The sequence below is a fragment of the Leopardus geoffroyi genome, chromosome B4 (assembly GCF_018350155.1).
Source record: "Leopardus geoffroyi isolate Oge1 chromosome B4, O.geoffroyi_Oge1_pat1.0, whole genome shotgun sequence".
Taxonomy (NCBI): Eukaryota; Metazoa; Chordata; class Mammalia; order Carnivora; family Felidae; genus Leopardus; species Leopardus geoffroyi.
Genome location: NC_059341.1, coordinates 86,691,612 through 86,706,291, shown reverse-complemented (window position 1 = coordinate 86,706,291; position 14,680 = coordinate 86,691,612). Strand labels below are relative to the sequence as shown.

The 14,680-nt window shown below is 35.8% G+C and overlaps 1 pseudogene; it reads left to right on the top strand.

The window, feature by feature from the left end:
* The first annotated feature begins 377 nt into the window (after positions 1-377).
* LOC123591864 overlaps positions 378-14,680 on the top strand; it is a 45,776-nt pseudogene continuing 31,473 nt past the window's right edge.

The window sequence follows — 14,680 nt, the reverse complement described above, 5'->3', positions numbered from 1 at the left end:
TAGTTGAGATTTTATTACATCTGTAAAATCCTTTCACAGCAGTACCCACATTGTGTTTGATTAAATAACCAACAGACAAATCTTAGGAAGAGGGTATCTGCCTTAGAATCTGCATATCAGGGCACCTGGTTTGCTCAGTCGGTTAAGCTTTCTGACTCTTGATTTCAGCTCAGGTCACGATCTCTCAGTTGGTGAGATCAAGCCTCATGTTGGGCTCTGTGCTGACAGCATGGAGCCTGCTTGGGATTCTTTCTCTCCCTCTCTTTCTCTGCACCTCGCTGGCTTGTGTGTGCTCTCTCTCTCACTCGAAATAAAAATTAAAAAAAGAATCTGCCTACCAAAACAGGGGATACCAACTTTAAAAAGAAATCAGTGACATGCATATTGTGTCAGATGATGGTAAGAGCTATAGGAAAAAAAAAAAAGCATTTAAGGTATAAGAAATGATCATGTGGAAAAGTATTGTAAACTCACATTCTACAGTCTGAAACATAATACATACTTAGGAATACCTGGGCTTTTGGAGGTGTCAGGCTAAAAAGAACACTGAGAATCTCCCTGGAGTTTAAAGCAGAATGTAGTGGGATAATGCTGAGTATGTCAGAGGGGAAGATGGAGGGGGAGATCATAGCAGGAGCATTTCATGTTTGGTAACTCCATTCAACTCCTATCAGTGCTTGTTCATAGATCAAGGGAGGAAGGGCACCTTATAAAAAATATAAACTGGGGCACCTGGGTGGCTCAGTTGGTTGAGCATCAGAATCTTGATTTTGGTGCAGGTCATGATCTCACGGTTTGCGGGATCAAGCCTCACATCTGGCTTCATACTGACAGCATGGAGCCTGCTTGGAATTCTCTCTCTCCCTCTCTCTCTGTGCTGCTCCCCAGCTCAAGTGTGCTCTCTCTCTTAAAATAAATAAACTTAAAAAAATAAACTAAGCTGTACCATTTTAAAGAAGTACAAATAAAAGCTGTACCTATTCTCAATTGCATCTACAAATCTGAATGTGGTGTTTATTACTCCAATGCATGTTCTTATCCTGGACCTTGAAACAGAAACCATATTTCCAAAACTGTAAGAGGGCTCACAAAACAGATAAACTGTATACCAGCGTGACATGCTAGATAAATTATCTGAGCATAAACCTTTCAGCATCAGTTTATTTAGACACACACAGTCCATGCTAAAACAAAGACCATCTACCCTGATAATAACTCTACAGTGACATATACTTAAAAGGTACGACTACCCATCTTCCAGTAGCTACGTATTTTACAAAATCCATTCAGTCCCTGTGAATTCACCTTGTGACTTATTTCAGCATTCAAAATGCTATCAACAACCTGCCCTGACTCCCCCATTTTGAGAGTCCTCATGGTTCCTCCTAGTTTGCATTTTTCTTTGATGTAGCAAGCTAATTAACCTAACACTAGCATATTCCTGATGGCCTTAGGCTGCTGAAGCTTGGCAAGTAGAATATCCAGCCAATGGGGCGCCTGGGTGGCGCAGTCGGTTAAGCGTCCGACTTCAGCCAGGTCACGATCTCGCGGTCCGTGAGTTTGAGCCCCGCGTTGGGCTCTGGGCTGATGGCTCAGAGCCTGGAGCCTGTTTCCGATTCTGTGTCTCCCTCTCTTTCTGCCCCTCCCCCGTTCATGCTCTGTCTCTCTCTGTCCCGAAAATAAACATTAAAAAAAAAAAAAAAAAAAAAAAAAAAAAAAAAAAGAATATCCAGCCAAGTCCCCCACTGATTCTGACAGGAAGCTCAACCCTATAATGGTGTGCACATCTGAGATATTTGAGTCTCCCTCTCCTGAGGGCCACCTTGTCCATGAGTATGAAGTTTTATTTTTAATCTGAGCTCCAACAATTTCACAGAGTTCTCAGTATTAGGTTTTCTTCTCTGTCCTGAGATAAGTCCATGCTTCCTGGTCATTGGACAAATTTGTATACATTTTCCCTTGTATGGACCTTCCACAACATTCATGTGCCACTAAACATCCTCTTTACTTATCTATTATGTCTAAGGCTTTATGTCTCCTAACAAGGTTCAACAAATGTCTTTCTGTAAAAGGACAGAAAGTGAATATTTTAGGCTCGGTGGACCAGACAGTCTTTGCTGCAACTACTCCAATCTGCGCTGCAGCATGAAAACAACCACAGATGACATGTAATAAATGCAAGAGGTTGTGTTCCAATAAAACTTTATTTTATATACACAGATAACGGTCTGGATTTAGCATGCTCACTGCAAGTTGCTGACCCCTACATTACAAGTTGAAGTTCAGGGGCACCTGGGTGGCTCAGTCGGTTAAGCATCAGACTCTTGGTGTCAGCTCAGGTCATGATCTCATGGTTCATGGATCCTGCTTGGGATTCTCTCTCTCTCCTTCTCTCAAAATAAATAAGTAAATAAAAAAAGTTCAAGTCCAAAGGGCAGGAGACGGAATTCCGAAAAACTGGCCTTTCAAGTGGATTAGAAGCTGACAGTTTCAAAATCTCATGTTACCGTAGTGCATCACACTAATGTCCTTTGGACAAATGTTACATCAATTTACCTTTCTGACACCTTATAAAGACATTCCTCAGTATTGTCCTTATGGTCTTGAAAATATTTTACTTAATTCCCTCTGCCAGGGCTAGAGGCTTCTTCAAGCTATTAGTCTTTGGCCAGCTTCTGAAGTCATGTGGTTTCACAACTATATCCTTGTTGACTATTACAGTTATCATGGAGTTTCTTAAATCTGTGTTCTTTCCAGACTAAAACCCTACTTTATCTATGTTTCATGTTACAATCCTAGCTAACATGCAAATCTCTCTAACTGGCATAGTTTTACTGAGGTTAATTTAGAATTGCTGTGACAGAGGAACAAATTTTTTTCATTTGAGAGGCTCCATAAAACAAGCATTCAATGAATCAGATTTTAAGTTTTCTTACAACCTGTTGGAGCTCAAATTTGAACTGATACATTCTTTTTTTTTTAATATTTTTTTTTTCAACGTTTATTTATTTTTGGGACAGAGAGAGACAGAGCATGAACGGGGGAGGGGCAGAGAGAGGGGGAGACACAGAATCGGAAACAGGCTCCAGGCTCTGAGCCATCAGCCCAGAGCCCGACGCGGGGCTCGAACTCACGGACCGCGAGATCGTGACCTGGCTGAAGTCGGACGCTTAACCGACTGCGCCACCCAGGCGCCCCTGAACTGATACATTCTTTAGGTTTATATAAATTTAAAACAAAAAATAAAGAAAAAATTTAAATGTTTAACTTTCTACGCTTTAAATATTTTCTCTCCAAATATAGCTTTTTTTTTTCTCTCCAAAACAGCTCCATGAAAAACTAGATAGTAAATTTCTGTTCTGTAAAAAGCATTCTAAACTTTAGTGAGTTAAGCTAATAGCCTTAATCTTGGTTAGATATAAGAAGAAAACTGTGACACTCAGAACTTAAAAACATAATTTAAAGAGTCTTTTAAAATTACGATTTGTGAATACAGGGATTCATAATGTGTGCAAACAAAAGTTAATTTAATATTTCTGATAAGTAGAAGGCTCTTTTTAAAAATTAGCATTACTAATAGGAGTTTTTTTTTTATTTTTTTTTAACATTTATTTATTTTTGAGACAGAGGGAGACAGAGCATGAACGGGGGAGGGTCAGAGAGAGGGAGACACAGAATCTGAAACAGGCTCGGGGCTCTGAGCTGTCAGCACAGAGCCCGACGCGGGGCTCGAACTCACGGACCGCGAGATCATGACCTGAGCCGAAGTCGGCTGCTTAACCAACTGAGCCACCCAGGCGCCCCGCTAATAGGAGTTTTAAAACAACTCTGTATATCTTCTTCCTAATTGTAAATAATGTATATGATATTCTGCTTTGTATAACACTAATAATTGTAAGAGTTCTATGTATAGTTTAGATACTAACCCCTTAGCAGATATATGATTCATAAATATTTTTTCCCATTCTGCAGGATGTCTTTTCATTTTGTTGGTCATTTCTTTTGTTATGCAGAAGCTTTTCAGTTTGATGCAGTCCTACTTGTTTAGTTTTGCTTTTGTTGTTTATGCTTTTGCTGTCATATCTGTGAAATCCTTGGCAAGACGAGTCAAGGACCTTTTTCCTTTTGTCTTCTTCTATGAGTTTTATGGTTTCAGGTCTTACCTGTAAGTCTTTAATCCATTTTGAGATAAATTTGGGGAGTGGTGTAAGATATGGCCCAGTCTCATTCTTTTGCATATCAATATCCACTTTTCCCAACACCATTTATCGACTAGACTCAATTTTTTTCCACTATTGCCAAATATTAGTCAAAGATCAGTTGCCCATGTATGCACGGATTCTTTCTGGGTTCTTAATTCTACTCTGTTGGTCTATGTCTTTTTTATGTCAATACCATACTGTTTTTTGATTCCTATAACTTTGTAACAGTTTCAAATCAGGAAGTGTGATGCCTCCATCTTTGCTATTTTTTCTCGGGACTGCTTTCACTAGTAGGGATCTTTTGTGCTACCATACACATTTTAGAACTTTTTCTACTTCTGTAAAAATATCATTACACTCAGTGGCAAAAAAACAAACAGATAACTTGATTTAAAAATAGGCAAAGGACCAGAAGAGACATATTTCCTAAGATAATCAAATGTCCAATAGATATGTGAAAAGGTGCTCAACATCATTAATCAACAAAACAAAACAAAAAACAAAAAAAAATGCAAATCAAAACCATAATATCACCTCACACCTATTAGAATAGCTATTATCAAAAAGACAAGAGATGTCAACTGCTGGTAAGGATGTGGAGAACAGAGAACACTTGTACAGAGTTGGTTGGAATGCAAACCAGTGCAGCTACTATGTAAAACAGTATAGAGATTCCTCAAAAAATGAAAAATAGAATTGCCATGCGGTCTAGCAACCCAACTTTTGGGTATGTACCTCAAAGACAATAAATCATTATTTTGAAGACATGTCTGCACTCCCATATTTACTGCAGCATTATTTACAATAGCCAAGACATGGAAACAACCTAAGTGTCATCAGTGCAAAAATGGATAAGGAAAATGTGACACACACACGCACACGTATGTATATAATGAAATATTATTCAGCCATAAAAAGAAGTATAATAGAAGGATGTCAGAAGGATTTGATAAAATAAGTCAGAAAGAAAAGATATATTATTTCATTTATATGTGTAATCTAAATCAACAGATCTCCTAGAGAGAACAGATTGGTGGTTGTCAGAGGCAGGAGTGGCAGACAAAGTTTTCAAGGGTACAAATGTCCAGTTATAAGACGAATAAATTCTTGGGATTTAATGTACATGGTGACTACAGTTAACAACACTGTATTTTATATTCAAAAGTTGCTAAGAGAGCATATATTAAAAACTAAAAACAGAATTTAAAAAAGACAATTATCTTACAATTTGAATTATAAATTTCAATATTTACATATGAATCAAAATATATTGTTTCTAAAATTTGGGTCATGTTACATACCTGTTCATTTTGAAGAAATGTAAAAAAAATGTATGTTAAGTATCAGGGTATATAGGCAGAGGAATGGATATTCATTGGTTTATCCAGGAAAAGAAGAGATTAAAAGAGAATATTTTCTTTTAAAGGGAGACAGTGTGGTTGTTTCAAAATATAATAGAAAATAGTGAAATATATTTGAAGACATACAAGAAGTGCAAAAGGTACGAATGAAATGAATTTTCATGTGCCTGGGTTTATGGTAAGTGAAAATAATGAGATAGAAGCAATGAAATGTACTTAAAATTTAACAAAATTGGCTAGATATGATAGGTTTATTCACAAGGGATTAAAAATGCTTGTGACTCCTTTACTATAAATTGTTCAATGTATGATTGCAAACAAAAAAAAAGAAGTAGAATTCTAGTTTTCTCCTTGTTAAATATAATTTTTCTGTGTCCAAAAAACAGTTTCTTTTATCACAAATATATTTTTAATTATCTGTACTTTTTGACACATTTGTAATTATCTTTTTTTCTTAATTTCAGGAGTAGAATTTAGTGATTCATTGCTTACATATAACACCCAGTGCTCATCCCAATAAGTGACCTTCTTAATGACCATCACCCATTTAGCCCATTCCCCCAACCAACACCCCTCCAGCAACCCTATTTTTTCTCTGTATTCAAGAGTATCTTATGGTTTGCCTCACTCTCTGTTTTTATCTTTTTTTTCCTTCCCTTCCCCTATGTTCATCTGTTTTGTTTCTTAAATTCCACATGAGTGAGTGAAGTCATATGATGTAAATTACCTTTGATAACTATTATTGAATTTTGTAAAAGTTAAAAGTTCCTAATATAGTCACTTACTGCAGAGTGTATACATACATGTGTGTGTTTGTGGAGTGTATATGTGCATGTGTGTGTTTGTGTGTATTTTAAAATATTATGTGTAACTATTTCTCACCTATTGAATATTGTACCTTATGTTTGGATACCTGTGGCTTATGCTATTTATTTTTCTTTTGACAATCTTTTGATTTTTACCTTTCTCAAATTTAGGTCCCAAATTCAAAATAATAAAACTTATCTTCTATACCTAAAATAGCTGTATTTCCTAAATGGCCCTTGTTTTTTTAAATATAATTTATTGTCAGATTGGTTTCCATACAACACCCAGTGCTCATCCCAACAAGTGTAAATGGCCATTGTTAATGAAAAGCTATGCTACTTGTTTTATTAAAGGATGGGAAATTAGAATAATTAAGTTTATCTGGCATGCTCTAAATTTTAATTAAAAATTAAGCTGAGGCTTTCTACAAGCTGAGAAACACTTTCCAAATGCATGGCTAAGACTTTGTTCTGGACATCATCACAATGAGAAAACCAACAGGCAACGGCTACCCAATGGAATGAATGGTAGCAACCAAAGATATTGCAGAAACCATCAGCAGCTCTGGACCACAGTATTTCAATACTGTATGGAAGAAATCCAATATCCTGTGCTGTTGATTTGGTCATCCTGGATGTAATTATAAGTGAAGACCTTCAAGGAAATGTCACAAGAGTAGGGAATTATCTTACTGAGTTACTGAAGGCTAAACACACTTTCATTGGCAATATCAGCGGTGTTACCCTTTTTATTAAAATTGACTTAGTTAAGGACCATAAGAAAAGGAGTCCTGCCATAGCCAAAAGTCGACACACTGTCTACAAGATGAAAGAAAAACAAGTGGTTCCCACTGCTGATGGACCTCATAGATATGCTTGAAACCACCTACGTACTTGATTGAAGAAGATCCAAAGTTTATGGTGGATCAACCTGATGGAATTTTAACAGCTTTAGGATGAGCCATGGGAGCCAAAAATGAAAGTGTGATCTTTGAGAATACTCCATGCACGACAAAGATACCTAATGAAACACATTCAGAACTGTTCAGTGATGGCACCACTGACTCTATAGAAAATCCCAGAAGGAAGAGAAATGGATAGTGCACGTGGGGCCACTGGGTGGCTCAGTTGGTTAAGTGTCCCACTCTTGGTTTCAGCTCAGAACACGATCTCACAGTTTTGTAAGTTTGAGGCCCACATCGGGCTCTGTGCTGGCAGCATGGAGCCTGCTTGGGATTCTCTCCCTCTCCATCTCTCTCTGCCCCTACCCCACTCATCTGTCTGTGTCTCTCTCAAAAGTAAATAAACTTTAACAAAAAAGAAAGAAATGGATTGTGCACAGATAAATATTCACTACTTAGTAAGAAGGTTAAATCACAAAAGATTATCATTTTAAAGCAAGATAAATGTGCAGAGATACAACAAATAAGTGGATCTGTCTCTTCCATTCATAGCTCTATTGTAGCATCCAAAAGTAAATTTTAATTCTATTTTGATTTGTAAATAAAAAATTAAGTAACAAGAATAAATCAAGTGATGATCAAACCATGGTAAGAGTATTGGTACAACCTCTAGCCTGTTAATGTTTTGACTTGAGATTTCTGAAGTACTTAATTTATTCTACAACGTAAGCCTCAAATTTAATACTAAGTTGGCAGCTTGACTTCTCATGTTATAATGTTTGAAATTACAGAGCAAAGTACAATAGGTACCTTAATTCGGGAGACTTGGGCGTCTTACAATCTGAATTCTGTAATGGTTTAATGTACGTAAGTATAGTCATAGACCGTAATAAAAGATGATATAAACAAGAAAATAATATGAGTCTTTTTGGTTCCTTAATTTAGGACAAATAAACAAACAAAACAAAAAGCACCTCAGTCTCTTATTTTTTTAATCATCTACTACTTATCAGTAGTTGGCAAAACTAGACATAGTATCCATTAAGTCATATGCAGATAAGGCACACTATTCATATAATCATACAAGTATAAAACTGGCATTATGATAAACGCTTTAAAATATAAATAGCTATAGTATCAGAAGACTATGTAATTAGTGATACTTATTTGGGGGGAAAAAAAGACATTTGACTTATTTAGGGGAGGTGTGTTCGGGGAACTTTGAGGAAAAAGAATTTGAACTGGTATGTCCAGAGAGCAGAAAGTGTTCCAGGTAAGAGAACAGCACTTATAGAAGCCATGTACTGGGAGGAAATCTGGCCTGTTCAAATACTTAGAGCTTAGAAAACAAGCTTAGCAAGTAAGAGTGCTTGATCTAGAGATGTGGGTAAAGACAGACATAGGGTTGAGATCATGTTACAAACTTTATTTCTTTTCACCAAAACAACAAAAGAACATTCAAGGATTTTAAGCAGGGGTGTTTGTAACAAAAAACAAAACAATAGCAAAATTGGATAATATATGCTGTGCTTTACTGTATGCCAGGGATTGTCTCAAGGGTTTCCTATCTCATTGAGGAAGCACTGATAAGCTCAGATTAGTTCATCAAAACTCTAAGAGACTAAGAAATTTTGTTTGAGTCAATATTTGTATGTGCAACTTACTTGTGATGACCACTTTTAAAAAAATAGCAGTGTGTTCCTAGTTCTTAGAGTTTCTCATTCAGTAAGAGACCCAGGAATTTGAATTTTAATAAGCGTGGTCCATAATCCTGACAGAGTGTCCATGGACCATCATTGGATAAACACCTACTGTGTAACACTTCTTATTTCACACACATACCAATGATCTGATCCCCTGCGAAAGGTCACAGAGAATATAGAGTCTGATTTTTCACTACCAAATTCCTATATCCAGCCTTCAAGGATTGGCATATACAGAAGATAACAGTTTATAGATCTTCAAAAAAATCAAGCACATCAAACTGAAACAATGTAACCATAATCTTAGCAAATATTATGCAAGAAAATCAAGATGATAAACAAATTTCATTAACTGGTAACCTCACCAATTACAAGATATTTCTATTAGAAGTATTGAACTTACTGAACTTTTCCTAAGACAGAAAAATTCATCTAAGTGCTGAACAAAATTAGAAGAGTGTTTTCCTGACATGGGGTGGGGTGTGGGTTGGGAATGATAAAGACATGGTGTGAGCAAACTTTTACAGGCGATGAAATGTGAATCTTGAGAAGTGTTTTAGTTATACCATTATACACATTTGAACTCATTGAACTTATACTCGGGATCTATATGCTTCACTATATCTAAGTTATACCTTAATGAAATAAATCAATCAATAGAAATATAAGTATCTGTGACATAATGCCCTATTTCATGCCCCATTCTTACAATACCTCTCAACTTCAGTCAGTTGTCCTGGCATTTTCTTTTCCTATGATCTTCCTGTGAAGAGGTCCTTGGGTACATAGCAGTTCTAGAAACACTCTGCCTTTATCCACTCTACACAAACTTGTCCATGTTACAACAACACATCATTTCAACTTACATGTTTTGACTGAGAGCAACTAACAAAACAACATTAAAATGTTGAGAGGTTGAAACAAATTTTCATGCATTCTTTCACTGAGCTTATATTTAACAACTCTGTGAGAAGTGGGAAAAGATACAATGACAGTTCAGCAGCAAAGGGGCTAGGCCAAGAATGAACAGTGCCACTGTGAGTGAATATAGTTGACAGTGATAAAAATGGAATTTTTGACCATTTCTGCTGTTTTTGAGGTAGAGAATAAATAATGTGCATATAAATTCACTTTCCCCCAGAAAAACTTCAAGTCACTTTTATTATAGAATTCAGTCTGAGGACCAACAAGGCACTATAAAGCACAAACTGAGTCACTGATGGAACACATACTCAGTATAAAGAAAAACACAAATGATGATCAAACTATATCCAATTAACTATTGAGAGATCAACTTTTCATTCTAATCCTTGACTTTTAGAAATTTTCACTTTTCCATTTATTAAGTGTAAAATAGGAACAGAGTATGTATTATTTATTTAAAAGTCACATAAAGTGCAAGATAATGTAAAAAACCTAAAAACTATAAAGTTATAGAATTAATAAAAACTGTAAGAAACTCAAATAATTCAGTTTCAAATCCTTTTTTTTTTAATTAGTATTGGAAGAAAAACAGTATGTTCATTTTTAAACGTCCCAACTAAACAAAATGGGGCAGGTAACAACACACACAAAAACATACTCAAGTCCATTAATTTTGTTCAGGTTTTACTTCCTCATAATCAGTAGTGACTACCTAAGTCCAGTGACTCCAAATAATGGCAATCAATAGTTACATCCTTTGAAATAAAAGCTACAATGATTTATTAATCTTTTATTTATTCTTGAAGAATAAAAATCCATTTTGATGAAAAATAACTTAAGTCTCTGAAGAAAGGAGTATGTCTGGCATCTGGATATATAAATGAATAAGCATACCATAACAGGATTTCTGAGGTTTGCTTATGGATGACATAACTTATATGTTGATTATCAGATGCCAAGACAAAGACTGAAAATATAAAAACAAAGTCTCAACATGCTTATATAAAGTTATATAAATAACTTCTATAAAGTTATTGTAATAACACATTTCAAATGACAAGCAAATATGATACCTATTACAGAAGAGAAACACATCAAAAGATGAATGAAAAGGGGCATTGATAAACCAAAATGTAACTCTATTTAAAACAAAACAAAAAACAAAACAAAACAAAACAAAACAAAACAAAACAAAATAGGGGCACCTCGGTGCTCAGTCAGTTAAGCAACTCATTCTTGATCTCAGCTCAGGTCTTGATCTCAGGGTTGTGAGTTCAAGCCCCATGTTTGGCTCCATGCTGAGCTTGAAGCCTACTTAAAAAACAAAAACAAACAAACAAAAAACTAGGGGCAGCTGGGTGGCTCAGTAGTTTGAGCGACCAACCCTTGATTTCAGATCAGGTCATGATCTCACGGCCGTGGGATCGAGCCCCATGTCAGGCTCAGCACTGACAGTGCAGAGCCTGCTTGGGACTCTCCCTCCCCTTCTCTCTCTGCACTTCCCCATGCTTACTTTCTCTCAAAATACCTAAAATAAAACCATTAAAAAAACATTGGTACAGGGAAACTATAAAGATAAATTGGTGAGAACAACTTTACAAAAATTAAATTTGAAGTAACATAGTCCATATTAATGGACTATAATGGACATGAAGAGAATAAGGAGTACACATACATAATAATAAAAAGAAAAAAGAAAAATAATATATAAGAAGAAACCTTGAGTACGTGCATTATAATCACACACAAAAAAAATTAAACCAGAAAGGGTAAATAAAGAAGATCACTGAAATAGTTTCCTGCTTACAATTTACAAAGAACTTCCGATGATACTTTATCAAATTTCCTAACTAAAACAGCTAAAAAAGTAATCTGTGGTATTACACTTATTTTTCTCTCCTTCAATATGCCTTGGATATTTCAGATACAGTTTATCTGAATCCCATACTTCACAAAAATATTCTTACTTCACATGACCTAAGTGGTCACGTGACTCATGAGGCTGCTTCTCTATAGAAGCAGGATGAACGTCCACCTAAAATGTGGTTAGGATGCCCAGACCATTGATGCCCCATTTGTACCAATAGACTATGAAAGTTTTTTGTTGTTGTTGTTGCTATTGTTGTTGTTTTTTTCTCACATGAAAAATCTTTCTGGGAAGAGAAAGGCAGACTTAATAAGTTGTTCTTAAAATTATTTAAGAAAATAGAGGAAGAATATTGGTTTTCTGCTTTTATAGTGAGTAGGGAGCAGACCCAGGGTGAGCATTCCTGTACAAGTTTTGAGCTTGGCATGCCCTGCTATCAATGAAAGGAGTAGCAAGGGGGCTTTCTTATCAGCTTGTTCAGATGTGGGGCAGAAAGGGAACAGGGAGGGGTAGGACTTAAAAGCTGCCAGTAGTCAAACATCAAAAATGGAATCATGGAATCGGACTATTACAGTAACAACAATAGTAAATTTTTATGCGTAATTAACATTTCTCAGGTCCTATGATAAAATCTTCACCTCCACTTCCTCATCTGAATATACCTGGAGAACAATGGGTGCTATTATTTTAAGTGTTAATTTCTTTGTATTAAGGCAGCCCATGATAATAATATCAACTAACATTTTCTGAGCATTTGGTATGTACTCAGGTATTATTTGAAGCTGCTTACAGGGATTTTCTCATTAAATCAACAACAAATCTATAAGGGAAATAGTTCATAATCCTCATTCTACAAATGGTGATGCTGGAGCACTGAGTGGTTAAGTAGTAGGATGCGGATTATAATTAAAGAACACAGACAGTCCTGCTCCAGAAAACAAGCTCCTAACCACAATGTTATGTTGTTTCTTGGCAGGCTTTTCAAGTTCTAGATGTCTTTCTCTTTGGAGGTCATACAAACCAGGTTTGTTTCACTCATGGTTACCCTGTATCTGGTTAGCATTACAGTTCACGCCTCACCTTTATGTCAGCCCCCTAACTTCTAACCTCAAGGACAGGTTGAATGTGCCTGTTCCCTGACTATTCCCAGGAGAAATACAGTCCCACTAAAAATGATTAAAAAGTTAAACTCCTGTATAATAAACCTAAGGAATATAAAGCTATGATAAAGTAATGAAAGGAAATGTCTTGTCACTCAAAAATGAAAAACCATTCTAAAGGTCAGAGTATTTTATTTCTTTGCTCTAATTCAGGGAGTTGAATTTCTGGTACATCCTCACAACATAGATTTTTAACAGGTAATAGAAAGGGAGTAGTACATATCCCTTTTTTTCTGACAATGAATAAGCAGTCAGAAAAGGCAATTAGCACTCAGCTCCCACACTCCGTCTCTGTCCTTAGCACATTATGCTTAAAACTGATTGTCCAATAAAAGATATGTTCCCGGCTATCATTTCGTACACCAGCAAAAAGTTAAGTGTAAGTATATACGTATCTCCTAGGTGGAACATTTATTCTTGTCTCCTTCTTTACATGTTTACCCCAACTATATGTATGAATAGTCTTAATTTTGCAGTCATCATTTTTCAGGAAAACTTAGCAGAGTTTTTCTTCTCCCTTATGCCTTTAAGTCCTTAGATCAATGCATATACCTCCCTACCCCCCCCTTCCCCCTTTCCTTCCTCCCTTCTTTTTTCTTTTCCTTCTCTTTCTCCTTCTCCTTTTTTCCCCTCTCCTTCCTCTTCTCTCCCTCTTCTTTCCTTCTTTTTTGTTTTTATTTCCCTTGAGGAAAAAAATTTTTTTCAAGTAAAAAATTTTGCCAACAACTCCAATAAATTTAATAAAGTTACATTTCTATTAATTAGTGGGGGTCCTGGAGCCTTCGGCATGTTCCTGTTCCTTGTGCATCACACCAGGTCCTTTGACTCCATAGTAATAATGTGAAACTCACTATTCTAGATGATTGCCAAAAGCAGTCACTAGACAATCTACATAAATATCCTGATCAGAGACTTAAGCATCTCTGAGGCACTCATATTCTGGTGTCTAGGGTATTAATAATCCAGTAGAAAAATAAGTCATTTTTCTTAAATATGTCTTTTAAATGGCTTTTCTGCTTGCTTCACAAAGTTGTCATGAGGATCAACCTGTAGAATATTAGGGGAGATGCCTTAGAAGTTAATCAATTCAATTCTCTGCCTGATGATTGGATTCTATATGCACACCATTTTAGATGCAGGTCGTATCAGTTTGAAAAGTTCTGTTTTTGATAAAATTATTCTTTACATTATCAAGACTTCTTTGAAAAATATTTAATAAACTGCAAAGGACTCTACAAATACAAGATATTATTACTCTATTGTGCCAGGTAACACAGTAGCTACAAAGATTGACAAGAGATAATTCCTGGGTCTAGAAGCTTATGATCTGGGGAAAGGAAGAATACGAACATGCAAATAACTAAAGAGAAAACAGAATTTCATATGTGCCATAAAAGAATAAAATATTTAATTCTGAGTACTCAAAGAGATATTTCAAATCCAGTTGAGAAAATCAGGAATGACCTTTTAAAAGTAAGGTGGGCATTATTTGGTATGTAGGGTTCTTTTAGAAAATGAAATGCAAGGCATTATTTCAGTAAGGTTATGGAGATGAGGAATAGTAAGATCTTTGAATAATAATAGGTCCTATGTCCAAATTAAAGCATATTGAGAAATCAGATGTAAGGTATTGAATGTAAGTCAGCATTAACAATGTTCAGTGCAGATCTAATACCACAGGCATTATAGAAAAATAAAGATGGGTTCAAATCCCAGCTTAGCTAATTACTATGTAACATGGACAAAGAATCTACC